The sequence below is a fragment of the Gouania willdenowi genome, chromosome 22, assembly GCF_900634775.1.
Source record: "Gouania willdenowi chromosome 22, fGouWil2.1, whole genome shotgun sequence".
In the NCBI taxonomy this organism is placed as follows: Eukaryota; Metazoa; Chordata; class Actinopteri; order Blenniiformes; family Gobiesocidae; genus Gouania; species Gouania willdenowi.
The window spans coordinates 5,654,120-5,666,079 of NC_041065.1; the positions used below are offsets into that span (position 1 = coordinate 5,654,120).

Below are 11,960 nucleotides of genomic sequence, written 5' to 3' on the forward strand. Positions count from 1 at the left end.
AAAATTTAGTGAACGGGCAGCACAAGCCAAAGATAAAAATTCACTCAGAAAGTAAATCCTTTCAGATCTCCTTTGCGACTGGGGGTATTTCAGAAACTCCAGATATCAGCTTTAAGAAGACTAAAAGTGTCTAAAACAGACAGAAACCGTGAGAAAGACAGATATTTTTCTCTGTATGTTTAACGACAGTGATCTAATAAGACGCTATTGGCTTATATTTATTATTATTATTATTATTATTATTATTATTATTATTATTATTATTATTATTATTATTATTATTATTATTTTAGTGTTTCTGGTTTGTGTTAGTTTTTATACCATCCACCAAGTTGTATTGTTTTAAACTCTAACTGGCAATAAAACTATTCTGATTCTGACTTTTCTCACACAGCGTAGCGCCTTGTATTGCTGCGTGATGTGTTCGCTCCCTTCTCTGTGTGCTGTAATCTCCATCCTCGCTTTGATTGCACCAGGTAACAGTGCTTCACACTTGTGCCACACAGGAGAGGGAACAATGCATTGATTAACAGGGCCAGCAATCACAGTAATTACTGACATTGGTCTGCTCCACCAGTAGTATCAAATACATAAAGTAGTAAAATTACCAACATGAACAGTTAACAATAAGTGCATCACTATAATAATCGGCATGTAAATGAGGTTCAAACATTTTAAGCTGTGTATAAAAATTAATTTAATTTTGCTGAAATAAATTAATTTCATGATTACACATTTCTTAATGCAGTCCAAGTATGATCCATTGATTTTATTCTCCATTCATTACTAGGAGCACAATCTCTAACAACCAATCACAGCTGTTAGCAGACTGCATCATACCCAGCGACAGGATCAACCACATCTTCTCACTAAGATAAACGTATCTGCTCTCAGAAACGTTCTGAATCACTTTTAAGCTAAAATTCCTTGCTAGGATTTTTTAGGCTAAGTTAGGAGCTTTCTGAGAGGACTCTGAGAAGCTTCGTGAATATGGCACTGGTCTACAGAGAAGATGATATCCTCTGTGGATGTGCACAGATATATACACAGACAGCATTAACATATTTTGTTCAGCTATGTGCTCTAAATACTGCAGCACGCTGCACATACACATGCCTTCAGAGCTCTCCCATGGTTGTGGAAGAAGTCTTACAGTACTAATCTGACACACTCTGTCTCTTCAATTCATTACCTACTCTAAAATCCACCACACCTCCAATGATATCAGCCTCCAATTATAAATCCATCAATCGCAAGATGCATTTAATTGCCTTGACAGAGTCTCACCTCGCAAGACACTACCTTTCTCTCTCCAAGTTCTCTGCCTCAGCTTCCTGTGAGGTGTCCTCAGACTGCCTACCGAGGTGTTCATCCATCAAACATTTATACAAACAGATGCAGAACAGAATTCCACACAAATTAGCTTAGTGATTAAGGATGTGTTATGCTGTAAGGCAGTAATGACTTCTGGTTCAAAAATGTAGTTTTAAATCAAACAGTTTCGTCTCAAGCATTTGTTATACAGATGTTTAGGTAAGGTATGACACTATGCACAATGTCAACATTTTTAATCTGACAATTAATGAAATAGCATACCGTGGCACACTGCGGTCTCCTAAACAGTCAAACATCCATGGAAGTGTAGGAACCCTGGTCGATGGTCAAAAGGCGGTAAAAACACTGTCGCACGTTTGGAATTTTATTACACTTTTATGACTCAAAAATAGACAATGGAAAAATGGACCAAGGAACATTTCTTCAAATCCCAGCCCTTCTTCCTGCAGACTCTTTGCTGACACCCATCCTCCCCAAAGAACAGACATCCCACAGAGATAACAGGGATGTAACCTGACACCCTACACCAGAGACATCCTTTTCAACATGAAGATTAAAAAGGAAGAAATAAAAATAAAACCTATACACCATCTGATGCTTTAAAGGCAGAAATGTGATTTAAACGAATTTCAGACATGGGACCTCGATTTTAACCATTTGTCTACAGGAAAGAGACTCATCGTGTGCCTCCATCTGATATATTTAAGCACTAATGCAATCACCTTTCAAGGGAAATGTTTATAACTTCATATTCCATGATCATTGATCAAAGTGTATTTGTCCTCTTTTGTTATGCTTAAAGCTAGAAATAATTCAAATCAGTCATTTAAGGGATAATCAATTGAAAGTCATTTTTCAAGGGTTCATGCAGTTGGCACACACCCATGCTCCATTTTAGACCTAACATGGTAACACCCTATCTAGTTTTATGACTCTTTGTTTAAGAAGCACATGTGGGACAGCCCCACCATCTTGTCTTCTTTACAGGAAAGTTAAGCCTCCCGCTTCTTTCTGCCAGCCAATCAGGTTTCACTCATTCCCACACTGCAGATGTGTTTTGACCAATCAGATAACCTCTTGACATGTTTATAAAAGGCCTCACTCCCTCTTATCACCTCTCTCTTACGTCTCTTGCTCTTACGTCTCTTGCTCAGTTCTAGCGCTCTCACCTCTCTCTAGTCCTCCTCTTTGCATCTGACTTAACAGTTAGATGTTATTCAGTTTAGTGATGCATAATTTTTGAGATATTGATTGAACTTCTCTCCAGTCAGGAAGTGGCTACCAGCCACTTCCACAATGAATAACTTTAAGTTGTATCTACATTTTTGAAATTAACTAAGCAGTTTTTAATTTTGGAGCAAATCAATTTTTATAGCCTCCCATGAGTAAGCTTTAACGAACTCTAGCATCTTTGATTTGAGAACATGTTAGTTAAACTACCCATGGACGTCCAGGAGTGGTGCCGTGTAGGAGAACCAGAACCTCAGCCAGGCCGACAGTATCCCGCGGGCCCGTACAGTGAATGAGCGGAAAACGTCTTCGGAAAAAACGCAGGGAAAGCTTTTTCCCCACACACTGCTGGTTACGCAGAAGGAGCTGTCATCATCACGCCTGTTCGAAGGAGGGTAAAACTGCACCCACACACAATTCTGGCAAAAAGGTGGTTTATAACTTAAATTCTTTCAATCGAAAATTCTAGATTCATAGTCCATATTGTTCATTTTGGTAAAGTTTTATTCATTTCATTACTTTAACTTTCCATTTTCCTTCTTCCTTTTCCTCAGAGCGTTAGCAAATCCCTATAAATCCCAAATTCACACAAACATCTAAAACACTCAATGTGTATATACCATACATCTGTTTTAAAATGTACATTTTGTGTGATACCAATGATCAAAATAACTGTGAATAATTGTGAAACTGCCTAATTCATCATCATGTTAATAGCCTGTAAAATAAACATGTACATATTGTAAACGCTGTGTTTTTATTGACATTTAAACTTTTATTAAACCTCTATTCTGACGTCAAGAACCCACCACAAAAACAGGGAACTGTAACAATTAATTAAAATAAAAGTGATCTAGGACACTTAAAACTCAATTCTAGATGGCACCTCTGGCAACGAACATATTAAAAATGAATAATTAATATTTTTGAATATTAATCACCCTTTGTTCCCCTATAGAAGAGATTTCCAACTACACTCCCAGATAGCTATCGTCATGAATATTAAAGATACCACCATGAACTGATCTGCCCAAAACAAATACATTCAAGCAGAACACTTATAAGAACTGTATTTGAGTCCTGTCTAAGCTCTGAGCTACAGTCTGATAGAACCTATTGACATTGTAGAATTTAATGTTTGTGTCGTGTTCTTTTTTCTTTATTGTATCCTATTACAATCTAAAGTGTGAGCCTGTGTTTCATTCTTCCTCCACTTTTTCAAGATATCAGTTGCCCCTAACTGACTAAGTCATCTTTCAAAAAAAGTCATTTGTCAAAACTACAAGAAGGCCTATTCTGTGCCATCTTGTTACTATAAGCTTCTCTTATACTCTATGCCATGGCTAATTTACAAAATTGGGCTTTGATGTGATGCACTCTGATGAGCTTTACATCATGATCACTTGTTATGATGCAGAAATTGTATCCGTATCCGAAAAAACCCCCAACTTGAGTCATGTTAGTGTGATTTTAGTGGATTTAAAAATAATCATGATTATATAGGTCACCCAAAAGTTTTATGTTTTTTTTTTTCAAAACTCTTTTCCAATTAATAAAATGTTTGAAGCTCTCGGCTGCTGGAGATGATGGAGGCCTGATTACATTCAGCTCAGCTACTGACACAGATTGTATGAAACACAAATGGTACAGAAGGTACTTTCCTTCTTCTATGTCTGTAAAATTTGCCTTTTTCATGTAAATTGGGTAGCATCAAAGAAGAGGAATGGAGGCTTGGGCTTGCATCAACATCCTCGTTATAACACAGTGAAATTCCCTGGGCCATTTTACATCCACATTTGTATTGACTGTACATCGTCTCAATCCTCACAGGATAATGAACATAGCATACTGTGCATGACATTTTAAGCAGCCTCCCCATATACTGCTTAAATCAGATGTTCAGTCCATCTGCTTTACAACTTGAAGCAGAAAATATATTTTGATTGTTTTCTTGTCTTCTGCAAAACACTGACATTTGTGGGGAACAGAAAATATTCAAAAACGTATTTGCAATTTTGCATGAAACCATTTCTACCATTATCTTAGCTCAGTAGCCAATACACACAAAATACAATTACTGGGCTCTGAATAAGGTACACCATATTACAATCTGAAATATCTTCTTTTGTATTCTGAAAGCAAAAGAAGAACAAAGATCCAGAAAACCTCGTCACAGATGTTCACACCTGTGCTGTTAATGTACTGTTACACAACATCCCAAAGGATAGGAAAGGAGAACTGGTGACTGGCAGCTAAATTGGAATCCCAAAAACACCTTGTCATGCTTGCGTTCTCTTCAGAGCTACAGCCTCATGAAGGCCTTTTGCCCAAAAGCTCTGCCAGTCAGGCTATTGTTCTTTTCTGTTCCTGGTTGTAGACACAGTTCATGTGCCACAGGAGAGGGAAAACAGAGGTTTAGGTATCTGACCTGTGGTCAAGATCATTGGATGGATTCATATAGTGGAAAGCTATATTTAAGTCCACAAATGCTTTGGAGCATTGCTTTTATTTAATCTACCCATCTGAGCATCACTGATATCACACACATAATCACAAGACACCATTAATGGTGGGGATTTTTGTGTGATTCCAGCTCCAAAAACACTGATTATTAAACTCTTGATTCCTCATGATTTTCAGCAAAAGTTTTGTTTAAATTCTCATTCTCATGGGGAAAAACTTGCTGATGTGGAAATGTTGCTGGTGGTGAAAAGTCAGATGCAGACAGGAAGATTGGATGCTCTTACAGGAAACTTTTTGACAAGCTGCCACGGGCTGGCAAACGGGAGATGCTTTTGTTTAAAAGTTTGCATTACAGTATGCTGCACTGCTTGAACTCAAAACTGTCTGGCGAGGATGGCAATTAGTTCTATTTCATACGGATCATAAAAGAACAAACACTGAACAAAAACTTTTTACAGGAAAACTGGAGAGTGTAAAATCAATCCTAATTCTCTTACCAGTATTTGGGCGACCTGAGTTTGTCTGCTAAAACAAGCCTTAGAAATCTTGGCATTATCTTTGACAAAGCAATGTCATTAGAGCACCACTCTAAACTGCTGACAAGGAACTGTTTTTACCAACTGAGGAAAATCTCTAAACTACGTTCACTTGTGTCCAGAGATGATCTTGAGATGATTATCCACGCCTTTGTGTCTTCCCGTTTAGACTATTGTAACAGCTTATTTTCTTGTCTGAACAAAAAGGCGCTGTTTCGTCTTCAGCAGGTACAAAACTCTGCGGCGAGGTTACTGACTCGCACAAACAGAATGGCCCATATTACTCCCATTCTAAAAGCCCTTCATTGGCTCCCAGTCACTTTTCGTTTTAATTTTAAAATTCTGGTGCTGACCTTCAGAGCCTTGCATGGTCAGGCTCCCTCCTACATTAGAGACTTGTTGTGTCCTTATACCCCCTCCCGGAGGCTGAGGTCCCAGGATCAGAACCTGCTCATGGTCCCCCGTACCCGTTACAAGACCAGAGGAGATCGCTCCTTCCAGGCGGTCGCACCAACGCTCTGGAACGATCTTCCGTTTTCCTTGCGTTTGCTTGATTCCGTTGATGCTTTTAAGAGCCAACTGAAAACCTATTTGTTTCAGAAAGCATTTTAAAATTCCAGTGAAAAAGGGTTGTTTTATGACCATCATATTTTTGTGATTGTAACTGTAATTTGTATTGTATTGTATGTACTGTATGTATTGTGAAGCACTTTGTGACTTCTGTCTGTAAAAGGTGCTATATAAATAAATATTACTTACTTACTTACTTACAGAACTTAAACATTTTGATAGCATTACATGTGCATGTGCTGTCCAGGGGTGGAAAGTAACAAATTACATTTACTCTCGTTACTGTAATTGAGTAGCTTTTTTGTGTACTTCTACTTTTTTGAGTACTTAAGTACATTTTGTTTGAAGTAACAGTACTTTGTTACATTTGAAATATATTCTGTTACAGAGTAAAATATATATACTGTGGTATAATTGTTTTACATTTGTGCTATTGAACGTACCCTAGAGCTGTTGTTAGGATCAGTGTGTATATGTCTATGACCTGCTCTGTTGATTCATGTGACGTCACTCACATTGCTGCATCATGACAAAGCGAGAGCACTAAATTCTGATAGAGGGCAGGAAACTTGAGAATCAGCCGTCTGAAATAATGAAAATGGCCATGTTTTGTGTAGTTTACGGCTGCTCCAATCGTTCTAACGCAGAAAAGGAAAAGAGATTTTATAGAGTACAGAAGATTGTTGTTCACAAAGGTGAGAAATGTAAAATGCTCACAGAACAAAGCCGTAAAAAGTGGATTTTAAACCTATGTCTGCGGTCGGGAAGAACAGAGTCTGCTGTTGTCCGTGACTGTAGCGACCACTTGATCAGACGTATGTTAGCGAGCTAACTGTGTTTTTGTGGCTGTGTTTATATAGCATTAGGTTGTTGTTAAATGCTCATTTACTATTATATACCTTCTTTTTTTCACCCCTGCTGCACACTGTGCACATAAAGCTGAACACCCTAACGCTATTTCACTACGTCATAAAGTACTATTCAGTAGTAGTATATATGTATGTGACAAACAAACCTCATGTATCCAGATTTCTGGTGGGTGGGGGGTGGAGGGGTTGTGTTGCGTTTATAGTTTTTCAGAGATTCCGAGATAGGAATTGTTCTCTTACAGGAAAATGTTTTATTGGATGCTCTGACACATTGGATGTACTGACACAAGCACTTACCTTATCAAATTTTTATACACGTTTTTGTATATTTTTTTATTGCAGGGGAGAGATGCCCCCCCCCCCCAAAAAAAAGTAACTAAGTAACGTTTACTCTGAGTACATTTTAAGTGATCTACTTTTTACTTTTACTTGAGTAGATTTTTACACCAGTAACTACTTTACTTTTAGTAAAACGGAATCAAGGTAATGGTACTTATACTGAAGTAGTTTTTTCTGCACTCTTTCCACCCCTGGTACTGTCCTCTTTCTTTCAGACTTAACACACATGAAATAGTTGTCCAGTATAAATAATGTCAGATTGCACCTGTCAACTCAAACCTTCAGACAAAGACATGTTAACCAAACACAGCTTCCATATAAACTGTATCATACATCAACGTTTTCTTGAAGGATGTCATGCATTTACATCATAAATCATAAATAAGTAAAATGCAGACCGCTGGAAAACTGCCATTTTCAGATTGGCCTTCAAATAAGAATCAGTTTTTCACATTTTATTTTATTATCGTTGCCCTGATGAAGGTTCTCTGACTGAAAGCTTAGAAACTAAAACATACTTGCATTGATCCAAATATGCAGACCTCTGTTTTGCACAAATTCACATACCCATAACAATTACCGTTTTTCTCAGCTTCTACATGACCAGTGACAGATGCCACTGATGTGACTGCCACCCTAATGTGTTACCTGGAATTCTCAGTGGTCTCCCATCCACCTACTAACCAGACCCAGACCTGCTTAGCTTCAGAGATCTAACAGGATCGGGCAATGACAGGCTGGTATGGCATGGTATCATATAGTGGATACAGATGATGTGACATTTTGGAAATACATGACACTGAGTGACAATAAATCATGTTTAAATACAGAAATCAGTAGTCTGCCCAATAAAAACTAGAGATTTACATCACATTTAAAGCCAATTATCTGCATCAAAGTCTATAAAAGCAGAAATCAAGCAATCACATTATACAGTCAAAGTGGCACAACACACTTTGCTGCAGTCACATTAAGTCATCAGATGTGGGAGGGGCACGGGCATATCATGCCAGGGGTGTCACATAGGAGCCTTTTCAACATCAGTGCTGCACAATAAAGTGTCCTTGTGTCCTCATTAGTTTAGCAAGCAGATTTGATACTGTGTCTGTTTTCAGGTTCACTGTCTGCTTGGCTTACTTCTGTCTTTGACTCTGTAGATTCTGCACTTGATGGCTGATGTTGTCTGTGTATGAGCTCAGCTTGTCTGCAGCAAGTGTCTCAACTAAAACCAGCTCACACACATTGTGCTTGATCAAGGAGTGAAACACCAGCTGTGGGAAACCAAGGGCCAGCCTCCTCTTCAATCTATCCATCCTGCAACATATCAATACAATGATATTTGATTAAGTATATATATATATATATTCACCAGTAGAAAACTATTTACCATCACAGATTTTTTAAGGGATCTTGATTTAGGCAGTTATTATAGTCATAGCAAAGAGGCAAAAACAATATTAGCTTTGTGATTGGTTCGAAATGTATCTAGATTGATTTATCTATCATTTAGAATTGCTGCAATGATTTTTCTCCAAAGCTAACAAAGACAATGGCCACGTTTACATGGGAGCTTTAATTCCTCTTTAAAACAGATTAAAAGTTAATTCCTCTTTAATCTGACCTTGTAAACAGTTAATTCCTAATGCTAATTTAATTTCAAATTAAACTTAAATCCGAATTAAATGGCTGGTTTATTCCGATTTTATTTCTGAATTAGATAATTCCTGTTTCTTGTAGACTTGGTTAAAGCCACTTTAAGTTAATTCGGATCTTTTTGCACTTGCGCAACTTGTGGTGATGATGCGCTGGTGACGACATAATCCAAGATGGCGGTGGCTCGAACTCCAACCGAGACTATTTAATCAGAGCCTTAGAATACATGTATATAATGAAAAGAGAGGATGGACGGAGGCATAAACATGCAGACTTTCACACACAGACTTTATAAACACACACAGACTTCGGTAAACGGAACAGACTTCACTGGACGGCTGGCACTCGGACTCAGAGGCGGAGTAAGTGCATCCCCTGTACTGCATTCACAGACAGTAATATCACCATGCCTCCACTGCTTTGGCTGTTTCTGAGAGTGACTAACATTTTGCAGGCACTTCCTGATATTTACTCTATTTTGTTTTCTTTTGTAGCCTGGAAAACTATCAGAATATTTGATCCATTGTATAACTAAAATAAAGTTGTGATGCCTCTGGTGTTTCTAGTAGCATTACATGTATAAGGATATGTTGCCTTGAAATCCCAACAGGCTCTAACTCCTGAGTGACATGGGTCAGAAATACATTTTCACTGAATGCCCCCTCCTCTTCCCTGTTAATGGTGTTGGTCCAACACCTTCCACACACCTGGGACATCATTCTTTACCAGCAGCACAAGGACGGAGAACTGACACGGTCCCGGCTCGATCAGCTGTTTTTAACGCATCACACGAGGAAGCAGGGTGACAACGTTGACAGCTCTCAGGAAGACTGCAGTGACACGACAAACACAATCATTCGATCACACTTTTTTCCCTCTAATGATGACAGTTTGTGAAGTTGCAGGCTTAGTGCGGGCCAGGCATATGGCTCCAGTGGGCCGGAACTGGGCCAGGGGCCGCTGATTGGGGTTGACTGATGTACAGCATAGTTACATTGATGAGATGACTCATAAAAATCACCCCAGTAAAGCAGAGTTTGGTTTCAGAGCTCAGAGTCTGAGTAAATTGATAAAGCGGACGGAGAGAGAGTGATGGAGGGAGGTCCGGAGGAGACGGAGCAAAGTCAATCCTCAGGAGTTGAGAGGAAGGTCCTGTAAAGACAGGAAAGTTCGCTATTGAAGATACAGGGAAAGATTCTACCTTAAATCTGCCCACAGAAAAAAAGCTTTCGTGAAGTTTGCAAATATCTTTCAAAGACTGATCTTACTCTATGCTGTGGAGAACAAAGATGGATTTGTTGGAATAAACATCTGAGTGACACACAGCCCAGCAGGGTCCTGAAGTCTGTTTTTTCAAAGTCCAAATATGACAAAATCATGAACTAATAATGTCACTTCAACCTGAAATTCAACATTAAACTATTTGGAAAACATTAAGAATGAACATATTTTCCTCATTGCCAGTACATCTTATATGTGAATGCATGATATCATTTCCAAAACAAATACATTTCACCACTAAAAGTACACAATACTGCAGCCAAATATTTAAATATTTCAGTGGCTTGCAACCACACCCGTGAACGTGCACAAGAGCAGCACAACTGATGCATGACCAGCAAACGTGTAAAAGTGGTGAACATGTCAAAAAGTACAAACTCATTAACCATAAAGCTTTGATGCAGAAATGGGTCACATTACAGCTTTTAAGCATCAAATATTCCAAAAAGTGACAAAAATAAACCCCACACCATACAAATAAATAAGAATATAAGCCTCCTGCAGGGACTATGTATTGTAATTAGCATTAGCTAAGTGGCTAGCCATGCTAAAAAGCATTTGCTAACTCACCAAGACGCCTAGAAAATCACCTAACTCGTGGTGCACAAGATCTTCTCCTTCTTATTTTGTGGTCTACGGACCCTAAAGCAGGTGGCTCACTCAGGTTTTTACCGGCTTCCTGCTGTAGTCGCTTTGGTACGACTCTCTGCTATAGGTGTAGCCTGGGTTCTCTGATAGCACACATACGTCTCGCCGTCGTCGGCACAATGAATGAAGTTGCATCAGCGAGACGTATTATGGAGAGCGTTTGCTCATTGGGCAGACATCGCAGTTTGAACGATGTATTAAAGATACTCAGTGCGACCTCTCTACAGCTTATACCTTTATTTAGCTCGGGTCATTCAATTAGTATAAATATCTCCATATACATAGTCGAGTATTTACTTAAGGGTGCTGTGGCTTAGCTGGTTAAAGTGCCTGTCTAGTAAACAGGAGATCCTGGGTTCAAATCCCAGCAGTACCTTCAGGCAGAGTGACCAAAAGCACTGTCGAGGTGCCCTTGAGCATGGCATCAAAACCCCAACACTGCTCTGGTGCGCTCCCTTCATTGTGGAAGCAGCCCCACTCTGACATCTCTCCATTGATGCATGTTCACAGGTCCTGTTTGTGCATGTGTGTGATTCGGGCCTGTGTGTGTGAGAAGCTTGTCCCTAAAAATAACAGAGTGTAACATAATTTCCCTTCAGGGATTAATGAAGTAATTAAAATTAAAAGAAAAAATTAAAAAAATCTGATAGGAATACGGCCATATCACAACAAAAAACAATATACTACCATTAAATAGCTTATTATGTGTGGACAAAATAAAGAGACAGAGTTCATGAGCATAAATGTATTTTCAGCAGCATAGCCAAAAGAGCCCCAGCACAAAAACAGCTTCATGAAAGTGACTTTTACAGTTCTACAATTTTATAAGTGGTGACATTGAGATATTGTGTGACAATAAAGATATACCAGTTGTTTTGGGAAGAGTCATATTTATCATTAAAATATTTGATTGTATTATATTACAAAGTTTATAATTATTAGATTTGTAAAAAAAATAAAATAAAATAAAAAAAAAATCACATTGATGCACCTCAGTCATTAGAAAAGGTCATAATTATGAGATAAAGCCTTGATT

The 11,960-nt window shown here is 38.5% G+C and overlaps 1 non-coding gene across 1 annotated transcript; it reads left to right on the forward strand.

Moving 5' to 3' along the window:
- Positions 1 to 11,226: 11,226 nt before the first annotated feature.
- Positions 11,227 to 11,300, forward strand: trnat-agu (transfer RNA threonine (anticodon AGU)). The gene has a single exon. It is a non-coding gene; the product is annotated as a tRNA-Thr (tRNA).
- Positions 11,301 to 11,960: the final 660 nt, after the last annotated feature.